At 41.7% G+C, this 16,553-nt stretch overlaps 1 protein-coding gene and 1 non-coding gene across 2 annotated transcripts in view; both read left to right on the forward strand.

The window, feature by feature from the left end:
• LRMDA (leucine rich melanocyte differentiation associated) overlaps positions 1-16,553 on the forward strand; it is a 1,104,744-nt gene that overhangs the window by 716,817 nt on the left and 371,374 nt on the right. The window lies entirely within an intron of this gene.
• On the forward strand, positions 1,821-1,956 carry LOC114883519. Its single transcript, XR_003790613.1, has one exon. It is a non-coding gene; the product is annotated as a U4 spliceosomal RNA (small nuclear RNA).

The following is a 16,553-nucleotide window of genomic DNA, read 5'->3' on the forward strand; positions in this document are numbered from 1 at the left end:
GCAGGCAGATTCTCAACCACTGCACCACCAGGGAAGCCCAGAAAGATGTGTTTTAATTGACTTTACTGTTAATAGCTTTGGGGATCACAAAAGTAAGAAATATAGTAGTGTTAAAGAAGTTCTGGAATCATAAGAGATTCTCATGATTTTGATTCCCGGGCCAAAGTGTCTGATTCCTCCTTACGATAACCACTGAAAAGCCCATATGTTTTATTTCTGAGGATTACTCTCATGAACCCATTGTCTCTGTTTTGTAATGTAAATGACTATACATTTAGCTAAAGCCATGGGAATGCCATCTTCTGTGATGGGAGATTTAGTCAAGGCAAAATGAGGACCATTCGCTTTTCTGAAGACTATCAAATAGGGTGACAGTCATCCCGCTGAGTTTTTCTTAATGCAGTAAAGATCACTTTGGGGCATTTCCTTAAAAATCCCTCTAGAGCTTTCTAGGGCCATTCATGGAATCTCAGAGAACCAAGGCTGGGTGTTTCTCTAGAGATCACTTACTGCAAATATCTAATTTTTTTTGTAATGAGAAATCAGAGGTAAGGAATTTGTTCTAGGTCACAAGGTGAGTTTGCAGTGTAGGAGATTGAATACAGAGACTCTTTGTCTTTACTAAGATTTATGTTTTGTCAGATATTGAAATGCCTGCTAATGATTTGATGATTTAAAATCTGTTTGAAAATTTTACAGATTTATTTTTGTCAATTTCATCAACTTATAGAGTTGGCAGGGAGGGTAGGGTGGGTATTTATTTTACTCTCCAATGAGTAGTGTCCACAAAGACAGTCTGTCCACCTGTTTATCTAGAATAGGGGTCAGCAAACTAAAGCCCATGGGCCAGATATGACTAGTGGCCTGTTTTTGTACATCTATGGTTTTTATACTTTTTAAAGATAGTTTAAAAAAATAGAAAAGAAGAACATGTGGTGAAAACTATGTGTGGCCCACAAAGCCTCAGGTATTTACTCTCTGGCCCTTTACAGAAAAGTTTTGCTGATCCCTGGCTAGAATATTCAGGGAACGAGGCTCTGTGACCTTCCTTGTAGGTAACACAATACTTTTTTGTTTTGTTATTTTATATTTTTAAAATTAGCATCATAGGTTGCAGGAAAATAGAGGACCTAATTTGAAAGGGTATCTATTTAGGGTAGATAGAAAAAACTTAAGGAAAAGTTTTCTGACCTCAGGAATAATCCACCTGCTTTATGAATTATAAATTAAATACCGAGCTGAAACGTGCTCAAATGTCTCTCTCTTCTTCCACAAAATTTTGCTGACTTTTTAGCCACAGGATTTTGAATTATATAGTTTCTCACCAAACCACATCCATTTCCTGAACCACCTCAAAATAGTTTGTGCTCCAGGAAAATCTGGTTAGGGAGTTCATGTACCACATTACTGGGAACCCATCTGGGTCATGCTGGGTTTCCCGTGTCGATTAGGAGACCATGCTTTGGTGCCTGTACAGAAAATGTGCCTACGGGTAGAATTATGTGCTGAAATCCTTGTGACTTCGGTTTCCCAAGCTAGGCATTGGCTGTCTTCAGCTTCTTTGCCTTCCTTCCTTCTTTAGTGTTTTGAACAACTTTGTTCAAATGTAATCATTGTTCTGGAACTTGGTGAACTTGACGATTATATTTGGCAGTCTGGGTTTTTTTACAGAGTTTTTAACACATTTATTTGGACTGAAAATGGAAAAACAACATCAGAAATTCCTTTAGGAAAGGATAAAAGACAATTATTAAGGCACAGAAAAATATTCAGCCATGTATCTCTTACTGTAATGATGTTTTACTAAAAAAATTTATTGTAGCTTTGCACAGTGGCAGTATCATAGCCAATGAGGTTTATCCGAGGCATGATTATTGCTAATCAGCTTAATCAGAAACTTTGGAAAATTGTAAAGCACTATAGAATTTAAAGAATTTTTCATTCAATAAAAAAAATTCAGTGTAAAGTGACCAGATCTATTTCCATATCCTTCATCCCCACATTCTTCTGCTTCACATTCTTAAATTTAGATCTTATTTTATAACATTGGTTTTGGAATTCTATGCATTCCACGAGATTCACTGTTTCTTCTTGGAGCCAAGACATAATGTAGAAAAAAACTGAAATTATAAAGGCATTCATGATAGAGATGTTTTATGAATTGTGAATGACAAGGTAGGGAGGAAAGAAAGAAATACAAGAAGGGAAAAATATAACATGTGTCACAGAAGCCGCGTTATATGGGAAGTTAAGAACTATTGATAATCCATCTCCCATTCCTTAGAGTAGCTCCCTCCAGCCTGCACCATAGTAATCCTAAAATTATTGTCAGGAAAATTTGGTACAGGTACTGCAATTGGATAAAATCTGTTGCTGATATGATTCTTTGGCATAAAACTAGATCTTGTTGCTACAACTAGCCATTCCTCACTGTTTTCAGTTCCCAGAATAATTCGGCTCAAGGAAGTATTGACATTTATGTCTGAATCCATTCATTCTGTGAGAGGAATTTCTTTAATCCTCTTTCAGCCACAGTCTTTGGAGCCTCTGAAGTGTTCTTCCCCTCACCGATGGGAATGGCTCTTCCTGCTGCTTCTCCTGTTGGAGGTTCTCTTCTTTATCCTACTGTTGGAACAGTCCTTGCATTAGAGCAGATAGGAAACTGGTATTAGGACTGATGATTAAATACCTGAGGCTCTAGATTAGCATTTCTGAGGAAGAAGGATGCCTTCATTGGAGTTTTCCTCAGCAATCATCTGAGGAGACTCAGAAGCAAGGATGGTTTAACCTCTGTGTGTGGTCTGTGGAGATCTGGTCTTAGCCAGAAAGTCCTCTTGGCTCATGGGTCTTGAAAGTAAGCAAGCTCAAGGTTTGGTCAAGTTCAAGTGCTCAAGGTTTTAGAAGTTAGTGAAAAAAGATTGTAGCCCAGTTTGACTAATAGAACTGGTAGACACTCAACAAATGGTTTGTAATAAGAGAAGAAACTCTTGTCATTTCTGGTGGGACAATTCTCCAGTGAGTGAGGCTGGCCCATGCATCGTAAGAGGGTTAGCCTCCCATTCCTGTCCACTGACTGTAAATAGTGCTCCACAGTCACTGGAACAACTAACAACAACAACAACAAAACCCCACAAATTTTTAGTCATCTCATAATGGAAAAAAAATGCTTCCACTTGAAAGCCATGTTACAGCCTCACCTCTGGACAATGACAATTTTTCCAATGAAGTTTGCTATAACCTGTGCCTGGGGATATTCAGAGAGGAAGCTGTAAGGGAAAATAATCAGGGAGTTGGGCTATAGACTTTGAACCATTTGTTCGATTGATTCTGGTCTCTTACAAATTGCAGGTCATTTTATTGCTCTGCAGAGCTCAGCAGGGGATTGGGGCTAGAAGAGTAAGAGCAGTCCCCTCACCATGGGGTCCAGGAAGGTAGGGACCAGGCTGGCCAATGTGTTTTAGACTCAGAGAAACTCTGAATTTGAAGAAAACTGAAACTAATTCATCCAGCCTATCACACAGTGGGGGAATGCCTTGGTAAACCAGCACATCCTTAGTATATGGCCATACATCTATCTTCAGGTGTAGGCCAGGGGGTTATAACAAGTTCCTGAAGATTCTTACATTGGGGCTCTGAGACTGGTCTCTAGGAGATATGAATTTGTTCATGGCAGACATTGGTTCATTGGTTATGAGCCAGACTGTTAGAGTTTAGTTCCTGCTTCCGCTACTAACTAGCTCTGTCTTGAGCAAGTTCCTTTACTTCTCTGGGCGTGCCTCAGTCTCCTGTCTGTAAAGTGAAGATAATACTATAAATCAATCTCACAGGTGCTTTTGGTATTCAGTGAGTTACAACTCATGACGTGCTTAGAAAAGTACCTGGGACTTAGTAAACATAACATAAATATTAGCTATTATTAGTGTATGTACTAAATTCAAGACCAGATTAATATTTAGTTTTGTCTCATTGATAGAAGTACATTTGCCTCCTATGAGGCGGCAAATAGTTTGTGTTGATTTGTGCAGCTACATCTGTACCTAAAGAGAGAAGCTGGTTTTAAGACCTTTCGTCCCTAAATTTGTAGCCTGGCTTGCTTTCTTCTTTGTTTAATGGAGTATTTTTTTCACTTTACTAAGATATAATTGACTTACTGTATAAGCTTAATGTGTACAACATGTTGATTTGATAGATTTGCAAAATGATGACCACCTCAGTGTTAGGTAACACCTCCAACACGTCACATAATTATTATTCCTTTTTGTGGTGAAAACATTTAAGATCTCTCTTATTAACTTTCAAGTATATAATACATTTATGTTAAATATAATCACAGTGCTGTACATTAGATCCCCAGAACTTATCTGTCTTTGAATTGGAGGTTTGTACTCTTTGACCAACATCTCCCCCTTTCCCCTACTGAACACTTTCTGGTAACCACCATTCCACTTTCTGTTTCTAGGAGTTCAGCTTTTTTAGAGTCAACATATAAGTGGTATCATATTGTATTGGTCTTTCTCTGTTTGGCTTATTTCACTTAGCATAATGCTCTCAAGTTCCACCCATGTTGTTGCAAATGGCATGGTTTCCTTCTTTCTCGTGGTTGAATAATATACCGTTGTGTGTGTGTAATAATATATGTATGTATATGTGTATGTATTTGTATATATACATATATATCTCACATTATCTTTATCCATTCACCTGTTGATAGATACTTAGGTTGATAGATACTTAGGTTGTTTCCCTATCTCGGCTATTGTGACTAATGCTGCAGTAAACATGGGAATGAAGATAGCTCTTCAACATCCTGTTTTCATTTTCTTTGGATATAACCCAAGAGTGGGATTGCTGGATAATATGGTAGTTCTCTCTTTACTTCTTTGAGGATCCTCCATACAGTTTTCCATAGTAGATGAACCAATTTACATTCCCACCAACAGTGCACAGGGTTCACTTTTTTTTTATATCCTCACCAACACTTGTTATCTTTTGAGTTTTTAATGATAGCTGTTTTAACAGGCATGAGGTGATATGTCATTGTTTTGATTTGCATTTCCCTGATGACTAGTGATGTTAAACTTTGTTTCATGTACTTTTTGGCCATTTGTGTGTCTTCTTTGGAAAAATGTCTTTTCAGTTCCTCTGCCCCATTTTAAATTGGATCATTTGGAGTTTATTGTTGTGATACACCACATTAATAGAATGGAAGATAAAAATCACATGATGATCTCAATGGATGCAGAAAAAGCATTTGACAAAATATAACATCCTTTCATGATAAAAAAAAATACTCAACAAATTGGGTATAGAAGGAACACCTCAACATAATAAAGGTCATATATGACAAACCTACAGCTGACATCATACTCAATTGTAAAAGGTTCAAAGCTTTTCCTCTAATATCAGGAACAAGATGAGGGTGCCCACTCACACTACTCTTATTCAGTATAGTACTGGAAGTCTTAGGCAGAGCAGTCAGGTCAGGTAATACAAAGATATCCAAGTCAGAAGTGAAGAAGTAAAATTGTCTTTGTTTGCCGATGATGTGCTCTTATATGTAGAAAATTCTACAGACTACCAAAAACTGTTAGAACTAATCAATGAAATCAGTAAAGTTGCAGTATACAAAATCAACATACAGACATCAATTGTGTTTCTATACACTAACAATGAAATATCTGTAAAAGAAATAAAATAATCCTATTTACAGTAGCATCAAAAATAATAAAATACTTAGGAATAAATTGAATCAAGGAGGTAAAATATCTGTATACCACAAACTTAAAAGGCTGTGATGAGAGAAAGACACAGACTAATGTAAAGATATCCCACATTCATGGATTAGAAGAATTAACACTGTTTAAATGTCCATGCTCTGTCTATCAATATTCCAATGGCATTTTCCACAAAAATAGGAAAGGCAATCCCAAAATTAGTATGGAACCGCAGAAGACTCCGAATAACCAAAGCAATTCTGAGAAAGGACAAAGCTGGAGGCTCACACTTCCTGATTTCAAGCTATAGTGCAAAGCTATTGTTATCAAAACCAGATGGTACTTGCATAAAAATAGATACATAGACCAATGGAACAGAATTGAGAAACCAGAAATAAACATTCACATGTACAATCATTCACATGTACATGTACAATCAGCTAATATTTGACAAAGGAGCCAAAAATACAAATGGGGAAGGATAGTCTCTTCAAGAAATGGTATTGGAAAAATGAGATAATCACATGCAGAAAAAATGAAATTGGACCCTTACCTTACACCATTAACAAAAATTAACTGAAGATAAGGAATGGATAAAGAAGATGTGGTACATATAGACAATGGAATATTACTCAGCCATAAAAAGGAATGAAATTGGGTCATCTGTAGAGACATGGATAGACCTAGAGACTGTCATACAGAGTGAAGTAAGTCAGAAAGAGAAAAACAGATATTGCATGTTAATGCACATATGTGGAATCTGAAAAAAATTGGTGTAGACGATCTTATTTACAAAGCAGAAACAGAGACACAGACGTAGAGAACAGTCATATGGATACCAAGGGGGAAAGGCAGGGGGATGAGTTGGGAGATTGGGATTGGCATATATACACTATTGATACTATGTATAAAACAGATAACTAATGAGAACCTACTGTACAGCACAGGGAACTCTACTCAATGCTCTGTGGTAACCTAAATGAGAAGGGAATCCAAAAAAGAGGGGATATATATATGTATACATATAGCTGATTCACTTTGCTGTACAGTATAAGCTAACACAATATTGTAAAGCAACTGTACTCCAATAAAAAAAAATTAACTGAAGATGGATTAGAGACTTGAGCATACAACCCCAAACAATAAAAATCCTAGAAGAAGACAGGGAACATGCTCCTTGATATCACTCTTGGCAATGATTTTTTAGATATGACACCAGTCTTGGCAATGATTTTTTAGATATGACACCAAAAGCCCAAGCAAGCAAAGCAAAAATAAGCAAGTGAGACTATATCAAACTAAAAAGAAACTACAAAATGAAAAAGCAACCTATGGAATGGGAGAAAACATTAGCAAGCCATCTATCTGATAAGAAATTAGTATTCAAAGTAGCCTGACGTTCATGTTGTCCTTGCCCTTTAGATGACACTGCCTTTGGGCCTTTCAGAAAGAGAAAGGAAAGAGACCCTGCTCCTCCTGCTTCCTTGAGGTGGTTAGGCTAGAGTTAACAGGAAGCTTGCCAAACTCATGATCATCCCTCCCCACTGCCCAGTGCTCTGACCGTCACTTCCAAACTAATCAGCGAGTGGAAAAAATGAAGGGAAAGAATTTGAAATGTAACCACAAGCAGTGAGTCCTGGAGCCAGTGCATGATCCTTCAAGGAGGCGCTTGCCTTTAGGGTGTGGTGCCAAAGTCTCCTTAGTAAGTATATCTTCACAAGTGGGCAGTAAGATGTCTGTTGGTGGCCATGGAGTAGTAACAGGGACTAGATCCACCCTCCTGCCCTATAGAATTTAAAAACTCATACAATATGTGTAACAACAAATGGCAAACATTGGACAATCAGCAGCTCAGAACATTGCTTCCCATGAGAAAGAGCAATCAGGGTGAGCCCTACGCTTGCCCCAGCCTGCTGTCTAGACAGTGGATCCAAGCTGGAGCACAGGGAGGGCAAACTCAAACAGAAGCTTCTAGTCTTCCTGTGTTAAGAAGAGATTCGAGAATTAGGGGAGACCAAAGTGGCCAGAATCCTCAGAGAAGAATAGGAGAAAGAAGAGAGTTGATGAAGAGGAGAGAGCTGCACAGAGAGGAAGCTCTAGAGATTTTTACAAAGGATTCCTCTCCTGGTCGCAGCTGAGTACTTAACGGATCAAAGCATGGTGTGCAGAAACTACTGGAAGTTCGGGAAAGAACCACAGGAAAAGAATAGGCAGGGCAGCCCTTGGAGCTCTCACAGGACCTGATGTAGGGCTCTTCCCAGTAACTAGAGTAGAAAAATCATAATATACAGGACACCCAGTAGACCACTCTGGAAGGTATTGCCTGAGTAGTAGGACAGAATTAAAGACGGCTCTGGTCCCATCCAATAAAACTTGAAAGCAGGCCTCAAAAGGACCAAGCTGTTTACAAGTAACTGTGTCCCATGGGAGGAGAGAGGGGGGAGCTCAAGAATAACACAAAAAAGGCTTCCCTGGTGGTGCAGTGGTTGAGAGTCCGCCTGCCGGTGCAGGGGACACGGGTTCGTGCCCCGGTCTGGGAAGATCCCACATGCCGCAGAGCGGCTGGGCCCGTGAGCCATGGCCGCTGAGCCTGCGCGTCCAGAGCCTGTGCTCCGCAATGGGAGAGGCCACAACAGTGAGAGGCCCGCATACCACAAAAAAAAAAAAAAAAAGAATAACACAAAAATATCCAGCCCCCATCAAGATCAACTTTACAATGTCTGGCATCTAATGAAATATGGGAAATATGACCCCTAATGGGGAGAAAAATCTATTGATAGAAACAGACATAGGTGATATAATTAGCAAACAAAGGTATTAAAATAGTTATAGCTGTGTTCGATGTTCCGAATGAGGTAAAGGAAAGCATGAGCATCCTAAGATGTGATATAGAAGATAGGAAATAATACCCAGAGCAAACTCCTCGAGATGAAAATGCAATGACAAAGTGAAAAATACATTGGGTAAGATTAACAGCAGAGCAGACAATAGCAGAAGAAAGCATTAGTGAACCTGACAACATAACAATAGAAACTATTCAGAATGAAACACAGAAAGAAAAATCACTGAAGAAAATGGACATAGAAACCTTGAGCTATGGAACAACTTCAAGCCGACTAATATGCCTGAATTAGAGTTCCAAAGTTATCAGGAGAAGGAAAGTAATAAAGCTACATGCAGTAATCAATGAAGTAGAAAAGAGGAAAGCAAAAGAGAAAAATCAGTGAAAACAGAGGCTTGTTTTTCTTGAGAAGATTAATAAAATCAATGAACATCTAGCCAGACTTATTAAGAAAATAAGAAAGAAGGCTCTGATTATCAACATTGGAAATGAAAAAGGAAACATGACTAATGTTAAAATGTAATTAGGAAATATTAGGAACAACTTTATGCCAATAAACTCGATAACTTAGATGAAAGGGACAAATTCCTTCAAAGACACAAACTCCTGAAGCTCTCTCAAGAAGACATAAACTGAATAGCCATATTTTTTTAAAATTGAATTTGTAGTTAAGGACCTTTCCCACAAAGAAAACTCCAGATCTAAGATAACTTCCCTGGTGAATTCCACTAAGCATTTAATGGAGAACTAATGCCAATTCCTTAAAAACATTTCTAGAAAATGGAAGAGGAGCAAACACTTTTCTATTCGTGTGTTAATAATCAGCATCCTGCTGATACCAAAACCAGAACAAAATATTATGAGAAAAGTCTGGGCCCTCACGAACAAAGATACAAAAATTCTTCCAAAATTTTTGTAAATCAAATCCAACAATACACAGAATGAATAATAATACATCATGACCAAGTGGGGTTACTTTTTGGAATGCAGAGTTGTTTTAACATTCTCAATGTGGGCAGGGATCCTTCATTAAAAGGAGAACTTTTTGTTCTCTGTCTTGTTCTCATGCGTGAAGAGCACTGAACATTCCTTCTCACTGTGATGGACGGGGAAAGACCTCAAGTCCTTGGGGACCTGCTAATGGTCTAAGCAGAATGAACCTGTTCTCATGGCCTAAACTTTTAACTGTAGGGTAGCAGGACAGCAACATTCTAGCACCCATCATCCCTCAGCCAGTGTCTGAGATTTGGGGCTCGTGAAGGGAGCATGGGTTTTGGAGACCCTTGGTTCAAATCCAGGCTTCACCATTACTTAGTATCTCTGCGCTCTAGAGATATCATGAGGGTTAAGGTTGTTCTGAGGCTTAGAAGTAAAATACGTAAAGCACTTCGCCTATAGCAAGCACACAGTACGTGTGGTTGGGGAGATAGTTCATTTTGTTGAGACACTGTACCACGATGGTTAAGAGTTATGGTTCTGGATGAAGACAACTTGGATTCTAGCCCCAGCTCTGTGACATATCTCTTTGTGAGCTCTTGCCTAATTTCCTAGTCTTTGAAATAGACTCACAGTACTATCTCAAAGAGTTGTTGGGAGGTTCCTTTGAATTAATACATACATAGTTCTTGGAACAGTGCCCTGCAGACAATAAGCGTTCTGTAAGCATTAGCTATTATTATTAAAGTTATTTTTGTTTCTTTGGCCATTGCTGTTGCCATTGTTGTCGTTGACCAGTCAGCTAAGGCTTTGAAATCCTAGTAAGAAATGAACCTGGCAAGGGAGATTCACAAACGAGGTGGGGACCACAGGTAACAGTCATGGAGCCCTTGAGGTTGCTCAGCCTCCAGTTGAAGACAGACCCTTCTGGCCTTGACGGGACAGGGAGAGGTGAATAGCTGCACCTGGGGAATGAACTGTGGGGGGCCAGGAGCAGGGCAGGCCCTGACAACAATCTCTCTTGGAGACAGGGATATTTTGGTTAAAGACATGCCTGGTTGGTGTTGTATCATCCTGAATGATGATGGATGCGGTGTGAATGGTGACCTGGGCTATAATTGAGAACCAGGTGGCCCCGTCGGCAGGTGATGGCACCTGAATGACAGTGTGACAGGGAGCAGAAACAGGGCCGCGGCTAGCCACTCTGCTTGCCGCGGTGACAAGCACTGTGCAGATTTCCACCCGCTGAGAACAATCCTGGCGGGGGGAGGCCTGCTAGACGGTGTGCTGTGTGCTACCAATTTCTTTCAGCACTTCCTATTTTGCCATTCATAGCGTCTTGCTATTAAGCAGACAGAACAGCTCATATCCTGTGGACAGATGATAGATCTGTCATCTTTCTGAAAAATCATTTGTCTTCCAGAGGTGTATGGGCTTCCTTCTCAAGCCAGCAGGTCACATGACACTTTTCAACAGTCTCTTCTGTACCAGCTTGGCATCCAGCGTCTATCAAAAGGGAAATCTTTCACATGCAATTATGACAGAAAATAAAGGTGATGAAATGGTGTGTACCAAGAAGGGATGAGATCAGAGGGTGGTAATGAAAACTGATAACAACAGAAGGACAGCTTCAACTCCAGAAGTTGTGGAGGACTGCTTAGGACCTGACACTGCTTGGGGGTGCACACAACCAGTGTAAGTGCAGAGGCTACAAATAAAATCACAGGCACGCATTCTCTTAACATAATAAATTGCTGGGCTGACTGTAACCCAAGAGGGGTTATAGGTAGTGTGCAATTGTATCAAAGTGATGCTGAGGTACCTCCTTCCCAATAATTCACACAATATGTGTTTCTTCCATTGCCATCCATTTAGTGGCACCATTTCAGACCTCTGAAAGTCTAGTTTATATATTGGATCTTCCGGAGCCCAGGGCCTGGACACCCAAAGGCTTATGTTTCTGTTGAACCTCTGGGAGGTCACGGGGAAAAGCACAGCCTCCTGAAGGTTATGAATGAGGCTCCTTCTAGCGGGAGACTTCACAGTCATGCAGTGTGCCCATCTCAGCGGCAGCCTTCTTAATTGGAGAAGAATTTCTCTACCTGCCAAGTACATTTCCTAGCAGCTGTTATCATCCTGAAAGTATATATCACATGCCAGCATTTCAAATCCCAGAAAGTGGCTTGCCCAGGTCAAGTTAGCAGAGGTTTTAGATTTTATATCCAATCTCTTGTTTTGGAAGGCTACAAAAAAAAGCCAACTATTTTCCACTAATTGCGAGTAAACCAGTCTGAGCTGATTAAAAAAAACACTCTTAATTATAGATTACTTAAAGGGAAATATAATTGTGTCAGTTTCGGTAATGGTAAATCCATTAATCCAAAGTTTTTTCAGCTAACAAAGCTAACAAAGTTTTGTCAGATACCTTTCTGTAGTAAACAGAAGTTCAACTATTTGAAAGTGGCTCATTTTTCTAAGTAGGTTAAACATTCTTCCTATTCTCTCATATTTTGTATTGGGAGGATGCGTAACCCTTTGCCCCTTTTGCAAATGTAAAGACAATTGAGAGAGTACCCAGTTTCACAAGTAATAAGGCCTATATCAGTGAGGATGAGGGGATAAGGAAAGGAAACCAGCGTTTGTCAAATGCCTGCCGTCTGATTTAACTTCACGTTCACATAAAAACCATTTGATGGAGATGATATAAACATTTTCCAGATGAGGAAACCAAATGAAGTAAGTTGGCTGAAGTTTAGCAGATGGTGATAAAACTGGCATTGGGGCTTCCCTGGTGGTACAGTGGTTAAGAATCCTCCTGCCAATGCAGGGGACACGGGTTCGAGCGAGCCCTGGTCCGGGAAGGTCCCACATGCCGTGGAGCAATGAAGCCCGTGCGCCACAACTGCTGAGCCTGCGTTCTGGAGCCCGCGAGCCACAACTACTGAGCCCTTGAACCACAACTACTGAGCCCACCTGCCACAATTACTTTAGCCCGCATGCCTGGAGCCCATGCTCTGCAACAAGAAAAGCCACCCGCAATAAGAAGCCTGCACATGACCACGGAGAGCAGCCCCGCTCGCCACAGCTAGAGAAAGCCCACGCACAGCAGCAAAGACCCAGTGCAGCCAAAAATAAATAAATAAATAAATCTATTTAAAAGAAAAAAACAAAAAAACCTGGCATTGGATTCCTGTTTTTATCTAGCCCCCCAGTTGGCATTCTGCTCCCTTCACTTTCCCATACTGCTTAACCGACTTGTGCTGTTTGTCATAGGCTGTCTAGCTCTAACCAAAGGCTATTGGTCTAGTAGCACCAGATGCTTAGGCAGATGTGTTCTGTTAGCAGCCATAATGGAAGTTTCTGAATGAAATGTCAATCTGCTTCCCAGAGGAATGGTGGTCCTTGCAAACCTATGTTTTTACAGCCCTCAAGAACTCTATATTAGAAATATAGGCAGTCATTCTCTAAAGTTCTCACTGGGTTTGAGTGGGTAATGTGTCTTGCAGAAGACTTTGTGTTGAGCCAGACTGACCGCGGGGAGAACTGTCTGTTTACGTTTGAATCAGTAGGGATAGAAGGGGGTCAGAAATGCTTCCTGGTGCAGATTCTTACTCTCATTGGTTACTGTGGCCCTTAATTTTCCACCAGTGTCCCCATTATATCTTCATAAATACTGTACCCAGCTAAAATTGGGTAAGTGAATCCTGGGACATTTCCACCCATTAGTACTTAAGCATGAGATAAACGACTGGAATAGAGCAGGGGGCTCAGGAAAGATGAATTCCAAGAGGAGAAGGAAAGGAAAGCCATCATTAGCCAAGGGAGATTCCAGAGGGTGCCAGATAGTAGTGGGGAGAGGGGAGTCCTGTGAACTTGGGGTGGGGATGGAGGCGGGAGGACAGTCAAGAAGCTTCCCTTACTTGACAGTTATGCCTCCGGCCAGCTTTGCTTAGTAAACTCAAGGGATCATCTTGCTCACTTCAAAGGATCTGGCCCACCAGAAGAACAAAACAGGCTTTCCCTGTGTGGCAGCTTGGCATTGCAGCTGTCATCCCAGCTGTATCCAGAAAAGCAACTTATTCGAGTGGCAGCTTGTTCCTTGAGACTTGTCTCATCTTCAAGAAATGCCCAGTGACCCCTCTTAGAGGAAGCCCCTCACTCCAGCACTGCTTGATGTTTTCTGCAGGTGGCAAGTGCTGTGGGAATACGTTCCTGGGCGTAATGAACCTTGGGATAGTGTCCACCGGTGTCTGTCCACAAGAGAACCTAGGCTGGTCCCCTTTGCTGGAAACCAGACAGAACTCCCTGAGCACGGCTCCGGAGGCACTGAAGAATTTCTGGTTGTTTCATTAGACTTCCAAGAGCTGCTGATTGAAGACTTCATTGAAACCCACCTTTCTGTTCCCACCCTCTCCATTTCCTTTCCATTTAACCCAAAGACTGCCGTTTACTGTTGTAGAATGGAGTTGGTGACCGATTTTAAGAAATGTTTCTGAAGCCTTTGGTTGCGTAAAGAGAATAGGGTGCCATCCAGGAGGAAGGGGTTGGGAAGCAGAGAGGATATTTCCAGTCCTCTCTGGTCTTTAGACCTGGGATTTGTAGAACCTTAGACCTAGCAGGGGCTTTATTAAAGCAAGCGGACGGCCTCATTGTCAGACTCAGCAGATGAGGAAACCGAAGCTTAGAGAAATCTCACAGAAGGTCAGTGGGTAATTCCATAATTGGAAAATGTTCAGGTCTGCAGAAAATAGTTTTAAAAGGCAGGGACACACTAAAGCAGGGTGACTGGATGATCAGGGGTCATATGTGGAACTTTTGAAGAACTTAGGGGTGTTTTGGCTGCAAGGAAGAAAATGCATCCGGAAGTCATAAAAACCATCTTCAGATAGCTGAAGGGCTACCCCAAGGGGTGTAAGGAGATTTATTCTTTGTAATGGAAAAGGGTATGAAGTAGTTACTAGGAGATCAAGTTTGACTCCATATGAGGAAGATGTTGGTCTGCCTTCATTAAGGATCTGGAATACCTGAAAGAGTAGAGAGCCTGCTGCCTTGGAGGAAGGGACTGTCCAGCAAAAAACATGTTCAAGGAGGGTTTCCATGCTGGGAATATTCTTTTCAAAGCTAAGGTTAATGATCAAGGTTCCCATCAGAATCCCCAAGAGCCCCCATCAAATACCACAGGGCAGCAGAATTAAGCTAGACCCTTCACGTGTCAGTTTCTGGTCAAAGCAAATCATCTGCTGAGAAGTTTATTATTCTAGGCCTACCGTGGGCCTTGGGGTCATTTAGCTTTAGCTGTTGTAGGGCCCAGGGGCAGTAGCTTTGAAAAGAGGGCCTGCTCTGGGGATGTTTTTTAGGGTAAAAGTAGAGATGTGTTAGCTTATTTTAGGGTAAACCTGATGACAGAGGGGGAAAAAAAAAAACAGTGGCACCCATGGCTGGGATACTTGCTGTTAGTGTAAATGTGGCAAATCATTCCTAAGATTGGAAGATTCCTATGAGCGCAGCAGAGACCAGGCTCAGAGAGAGCCAAGGACACTGGAAGGGACTATTTAAAGAGACCTTTAGGGCTTCCCTGGTGGCGCAGTGGTTGAGAGTCCGCCTGCCGATGCAGGGGACGCGGGTTCGTGCCCCGGTCCGGGAAGATCCCACATGCCGCGAAGAGGCTGGGCCCGTGAGCCATGGCCGCTGAGCCTGCGCGTCTGGAGCCTGTGCCCCGCAACGGGAGAGGCCACAGCAGTGAGAGGCCCGTGTACGGCAAAAACAAACAAACAAAAAAGAGACCTTTATAGCTACCTCTGAAATTTAAGGGCCACCGAAAAGAGGATCCAAGGCACCAGAAGGCCTGATCCCCAGACCGGTCTGGCATGACCTTTATCTCTCCATCTCACTAGCCTGAGTATCCTTTAAGGCCCAGAATCAGGACTACATATCTTATTTGAAATCTCTGAGGCTTGAACCTATTTCTTCTGGAAAGCTTTCCCTGTCCTCAACAACCCACACTGGAGTCTCCTGCCTCTGAGTTCAGGGGTGGGGGATGGGTGGTAGGCAGTGTGTCAGGACGCCAGGAGGCCTCAGGGATAACCCCGACAGGTTGGATCAGTGACCCTCTGTAGTTGCCTTAAGAATGTCATTGTTAGTCCCCCTGAAGTGCCTTCCCCTTTGAATCCTTGCTGTTCCCTGCTGTGCTCCCTTCTAGGATGGACCCTGATCCCTAGCCCATGGGAGGAGGCTGTTCCCAGGTTTAGGTGTGCACCGTCTTTTCCCTTTTCGGATACATTTCTTTCGTATACATTTCTCGAGGACCCACTGGCCTCTTCCAGGTTGGAGGTGTGCAACCCAAAGCCTTGGGCTCATCCTCCTCGAGTCATTCAGTACATGCTCCAAGGGGACTGACTCTGTCAGTGGCTTTGTTTGTGCTTGGCCCCAGGATCTCCACTGGCTTTAATATGTTTTGCTCATCCTCAACATTTCCTGATTTCCTTCTCAAGGCACCAACCGTGTTTGCTAACTTAACCATCAGCCTCCCATCTGATTTGCTCGTGAGAATGGAAAAACATTGACATAATTTCTTTCCCTTGAGTGTTATTTGTCGGCTTGTAAATCTGAACGGGAAGAGTAAACTCATTTGGAGAAGCGAAATGCCTATCCTTGAAGAATGAAGAGTGTTGCTGGGGATGGCAGGAGAGTTTGTGTGCCCGTGAGTACCGGGATCCAGGACGTAGGACCTGAGATCAGGCTAGAGGCCAGAGATAAGAAACTCCTTCTAATCTTTCCTGCCAATAGAAATAGTCAATAAATGAGAACTGTTTATTGAGTGCCTACCATGTTCACACAAACAGGGAGGTAGGAAGTTGTAGGAACAGATGAAGCCATCTTAATTCTTCTCGTTGGAGAACTTTGTGACTAAATCAGGTCATGGTGACAGTTGCCCAGAAATTGAGAATCACATAATTAGCCTCTTGCTTGGGACTGGTAAGCCCTTTGTCACTTTTATTAGATGGGGCTGCATCTTAGGATGGCAGGAATGAAACCTAACCTTTCTCCACAGCACCTTTTAT

The sequence above is a fragment of the Monodon monoceros genome, unplaced genomic scaffold (genome assembly GCF_005190385.1).
Source record: "Monodon monoceros isolate NGI ecotype Baffin Bay Population unplaced genomic scaffold, NGI_Narwhal_1 Super_Scaffold_4, whole genome shotgun sequence".
NCBI classification, from domain to species: domain Eukaryota; kingdom Metazoa; phylum Chordata; class Mammalia; order Artiodactyla; family Monodontidae; genus Monodon; species Monodon monoceros.